Source organism: Anomalospiza imberbis, chromosome 2, assembly GCF_031753505.1.
Source record: "Anomalospiza imberbis isolate Cuckoo-Finch-1a 21T00152 chromosome 2, ASM3175350v1, whole genome shotgun sequence".
In the NCBI taxonomy this organism is placed as follows: Eukaryota; Metazoa; Chordata; class Aves; order Passeriformes; family Viduidae; genus Anomalospiza; species Anomalospiza imberbis.
Genome location: NC_089682.1, coordinates 23,764,312 through 23,770,154, shown reverse-complemented (window position 1 = coordinate 23,770,154; position 5,843 = coordinate 23,764,312).

The window sequence follows — 5,843 nt, the reverse complement described above, 5'->3', positions numbered from 1 at the left end:
ACTCACAAACAGGCTGGACTTCTGACGTACTACAGCTTTCAGATACAACAATACTGGGAGAGCCTTAGCCCTACCATACACACAGAAGATATATACCATTAAATTGAGATATCACACACAGCTTACCTGACTCTACTATCCCTCTTAGGCTTGTTTCTCCAAGACAATGAGTCCAAGAGAGAAACAGCAGTTATGCTAGCTCTGAAGTAGTCTGTGCTGTCAGGAGGAACACATCTGATGGTCTCATTTTCTTGCTCCATTTTGAGACTTCTAAGAGTGCACACATGTCACACGGGCTGGAGATTTCTGTGGCAGCTTTGCCACAGCAGATTTGCCTTTCGTTAACTTTGTTTGTTTTGGAGTAGGAGGAAAATGAGTAGGACTATAAATCAGTCCCTTCCCAGCCAGCTCAGTTAATTTTTTCTTGGTCCCATCTGGGCCCCATTAGTTGCAGAGCACCAGGGCTGCAATCAGCAAAGCATGGGGCACTGCAGAGCTCCTTACTACTTAGCTTCAGAACAAATGCTGTTAGGGGAAATTAGGTCATAAAATAATTTCCTGAACCCGTGTTATATAAGAAACTGCAAACAAGCATGTGTTTCAAAATAGAGCTCTGTTAGGATGTCTCTCACTTTTTTTTTCCCCATTTCTTGGTCATTGGTGTTGAATTAATTCTATTTTTAATCCTGTAATTGATATAATGGCAGTACTTTGTAATTGGGTTTGAAAGGCCTTGTTGTTGTCTACAGTCATATTAATGATCAGATGATGTTGGTGTCTTAGCCATTTGTGTATTGTATACTTGGATTTCTAACCCGATGCATTAGCCAAGAGTACAAAAATTTCAATGTAAGCATCTGAGTAGAATGCAGAAAGGAATGCAGAACAGCTAATATTAAGTCACTTATAGTGTTTCAACTAACTGAATGGCAAACCTTAATACTGTTCTTATTTGAATCTAATAAACAGAACTTGATTTTAGAAACCTGGTGTCAGTCAGGATTTTGAGGAAGGATACTGTTCTACAAAATACACTAAGTCACTGTAAATTGCATCTGCACGAAAATCAGTGTAAGCTGTTGTATGATATCAGACCTTCTAAGTATGCTCTTGACATGAATTTAAGCCAGATCAGCTGATCTTGCTGAAATCAATTCATTTTAGTCAGTTAGAAGGAAAAACTGGAAATTACCTAGTCCAAGCTACCACAAATCTAACATCACCAGCAGTACAAGCACTCAACTCTGAATACTTCATGGAAGAGCTGCAGAACAGAAACAGACTGAACAAGTGCATTGTTGTTGTTAATATACTCCTTTCCAGTGGTCAGAAAGGTCTGACCTGCCTGTTGTTAAAATGGAATGGAAAAATGAAGTGCATGAATATATATTTATTTATGGTAGTGGAAAAGACTGAAAGTAGGACAAGGTCATCTTGTTCATAAAAAGTGGGGTATGTGGAAATGCATCTCAAGCACAAGACAGGATACTATGAACATCCTGTAGAACTGACATGTTCTACCTGCCAAGCTGAGATTCATTAATCATTAAGACTCAGCTCCTCTTGACCACTTTTCTGTCCTACATGTGTATCTGCCACATGAAGTGTTATTTTTGGAAGTAGCTTTATATATCTGTGTAAGGAAACTTTTTTTGGAAGTTTGAATTAAATGGTAGTGTTTAATCTGGTGGGGTTTTTTTTCAGTTCTGCACATATTTTTAAAAGTACGTTTTTCAGCTTTCTCTGACATGAGCACCAGTGGAAAATGATTACAAGCTGAAAAGGCTTGTTAGGTAATGACATACAAGTTAAGTTTCAATGTAAATTTTCCTAGGTCAGACAAACTAGCAGAAATCCATTACCAGAAGAATGTGAGTTAGAAATTACATGATAAAATGTTTGGGAGCATATATATGAAGAGAGGAGGCTATCTGCTTTGCTAGTACCAGAACTGCCCAAGACACACTGATTGATCACAAGATCCATAGTAAAAAATGAAAAAAAAATGCAAAAAAATCTCAAAACAGCTTAGAAGGATGAACCAAATCTTCACATTAGGGTGATATTTTGATCTCATAGGTTTGATCTCATAGATTTCAGTCTTTGGGTGTTTGAGGAATGAGATAGAGGAAAAACGTCAGTGAGAATTAGTATCTCTATGGGAAAGTGCATTGATTAAAATCTAAAAATATTTTATTTTGATTACTTGGAATAGTTACAGTTCACAATTAGTTTCTGCAGTTTTCCTTTTCTTAGATTCAAACCTTGCTCATTCAAACCAAAAAACAAAAAAAAAAACAAAACCAAAAGCAGTTTTGCAAGGTAAAATTATGGCTTTCATTTGGCTAACTGGCATTTTGAAAAAGTAGTTAATTTTTATTCCAAAAGACTTTGGATCTCAAACAGAACCAGTAACATTCAAACTTGGCAGGATTGGTGAGCAATTCTTCCAAGTTGTCCTGATTTTTGCCAGGACAGAGTTAATTTTTTTTTGCAGTAGCTGTGAGGTGGCAGAGCCTGGAGCCATGTGGGCAAGACTGGGTTTTTATTCTCTATCATTCACGTCACGAGTGGAGGACAGAAGTAAGGGATTCTCACTTCCAGGAAAGAGGGGACTGTAGCTTGCAGTTGGGAACAAAATGGTGGTTTGTTGTCTCAAGACTCACTCCACATGGGTTCCAGTCAGGGAGCAATTTCTGTATGTGAATCAACATATTTTTTTGTATTCTTTAGTTCTTAACATTGATGCTGTTACTATTTCTGATCTCATTGTTATTTCCAGTAAATTTTTTTTATTCCGGCTCATGATCCCTGCCTTTTGTCCCACTCATTGGAAGAGGTAGTGAGGAAGGGATCAGCTTGTGCTCTTCATTTTAGTTGGAGCACTGAGTTAGGGAGTTCCACAAGCCCAGCTTTTGCTAAGAAGACAGCTGGAGAGGCTGCAGGCTGAAGGGAGCAGTTTCGGGTAAGTCAAGTCAGGCCCCACGCAATAGACCTCAAACAACAGCTGGGCATTTGGCAGCAGGAGCTGGACAGGGGATCTGCAGCCCTTCAGAGTGCAGTGAAGTACTTCTGAATGTAATCCATTACTGTCAGTTACTTTTAACTTCAGAGAAAAAATCTGATCTGTACTCCAATTTTAATTGCTATAACTTTATTTATGAGAAATGTCTGTTTATCACTGAGAAACAAGCTCTGCTTTGACCTATAAACCACTAGAATTAAACTGTAGAACTTCAATTACAGACAATTAAAGTACATGGGAAGGAATAATTAGTTATCCCTAGATTTATGATATCTGCTATCAAATAGTATACCTACTGCACATGGATGAGGACATCTTTATAATGTTAATTTTTAAAGTATTAGTATATTTGAATGTGGTATTTGGAAAGAAGGAATGTTTAATTTCATTTAGCTTTAGCTTTAAGCAAGTAAGGTGCACAGCCTCCTCTGTGGTCAATGCAAATGGCATGTTAAATGCAAATCCTCTTAAAAAAGGGATCTGTGATTCCTGGATCTTGGTTTGGAGAGGAGGTAAAAAGGCCAATGTTAGTTGAAGCCCACTGTGAATGCACAGATGTAATTTGCATCTTCTTAATGTCTCTACCATAGAATGAATTTCTTTTCCTGACAGTGTATCCACATGTTTGTGTTTATCTCAGGAAAAAAAGAAGGAAGAAAAAATTTAATTTATTTCACATTGAGAGCTATGAATACAGTGGTGCTAAGACATTAAAATAAGTGAAAGAACCAGGTTCTGTTTTGATATTCTTACACATAAATATTTGTTATGAAAACTCTAAACTTCTCTGGAGACAAATGTGGTTGTGTTATAATGTCTTGTATTTTCCTTAGCATGTTGAAAGATTTTGTAAATATCCTTGCACAGTTTTTTTTTTTTTTTAAGAATTAAAATTCAAAGCTTATTTAATCTAAAAATCAGGATGAAAATCCACTTTTATGGCTATGTTATTTTTAATTTTTAGAAAGATTCCTCTCTACCTCACATCAAGATGGATACTTGCAGTCTTGGCTCCCTTGTCTAGGCTAGACAAAGAGTAGAATCAAGTAATATACATGAGAGGGTATTTTCCACAGCAACAGAAAGATGTAGTGACAGCACACACCAGCATTCTTTCTGCATACATTTCTTTGTGTAAATGTAATCAGTGGGGAGCAATAGTAGTAACCCATGTATCTGGGCTATGTACTAGCAATATGGTTTCAGACTCTACAACTGCATATTCTGCTCCCTAATTTGTGCTAAAATATTTACACCTTCAATCCATACCTGAACAAGGCATGTTATGCTGCTGTATACTAAAATCACACCTTCCTTTTTTACATGTGATATTAGTAGATAAGCCGCAAAAAAGATCTGTGATTATCTTCATCCCAGCTACTCATGAATATGAGTCAAACTTCCCAAATCATGGAATTCCTTTAAATATCATCTAAAGGTACGATATTCTAGGCTTTTTTCCTCCCACTTCTAGCTTTTGAGCACTAGAACTTTTATTTCCAGATTTTTCTGCAGTGAGGAGAAGGAGAAATGAACTGTTACTTTTTTATGAACTCTGAGAAACGTAATTGCATCACTTTAAGGAACTGTGACAATTTACCAGGAGTTTCAGGAGACTTTTAAGATCTGATTTCAAAGTCTCTTGAATTTAAAAGCCTGAGAGATTTGTTAACATAAATAAATTGCAGCTGGATTATTAAACTTCTAGACATTAATTATGTTTGAAAACTCTGTGTATTCTACAGAGCAGCAGTCTAATGATGATTGGTTTTGTACATTAATATTTATTCCTAACCATTTATCTTTTAAATTAGCCTTAACTGGACTTTGATTTAAATGTATGTGTTAAGGTGTATTTTGAAACAACATATGACCACATCAGCATTTATTGGTTTTTACAGGAGTTATAAATGATTTATTATATTGCTTTAATCAACACTCACTTTCTTCCTGTAAAGAGACTATGGCATACAGCTAGAATGGACATTAGAGAGATAAGAAAGGAATTTAATATCAACTGCAGTCACAGGATGTGGTAAGAAATACAGCTGCCCCAAAATAAAGTCCACATCTGTTCAGGTAATAGTGGCAGAGGGAGAGGGAAGGAGAAGTCAGGAATGCTTCCCTAGCTACTTTAGTGGGAAACTCTGGATCTCTCTTTGTTGTTAATTCAGGAAGTACTGATATATGAGGAGCTGTGACAGAACTTTAAACAAGAGAGAGTGAGCTCTGATTTTAGTAGTGACATTGGAATTTCCACAGCAGTGAGCAAACAACTTTCCAAACATCTTATGCACAGAACAGAGTGGAATTTTAACAAATTAAATGTTGTGTATGACAGCTCAGCATGCAGGCAATGGAGTACTTTCATATACAAAAACCAGGGTGAGGAACAAAAGGGCTTACCCAATTCAAGAAATATAGCTTCTTTGGAATTTGCAAATTGTTTGCTGTTTTAGGCTTGCATTATATGTCTGGTAGTTACACTTTGGAATTTTTTTTTTCCAGTAATAGTATTGTTCATCACTGACTTGAGTCTTCACTGGAATCCAAAGGACTTTTACCATGATTTTAGTATTTTTAGTTTTCTTTTAGTATTCCTTGTATGGCTTTCATTACATTGGAAGCTCTGTTCATTTACTGATATGAGTAAACTATTTTCTATGTATTTTTATTTATTTCTCAAAAATATAGATAAGTCCATATAAAGAGCCACACAGAATCAGATTAAAGATGATCTAATTTTTTCCTGTTTATGTAAATGATAATAACAGCTGTATAGGAAAAAGTGTATGAATGAGGAATGAATAGCAGCATA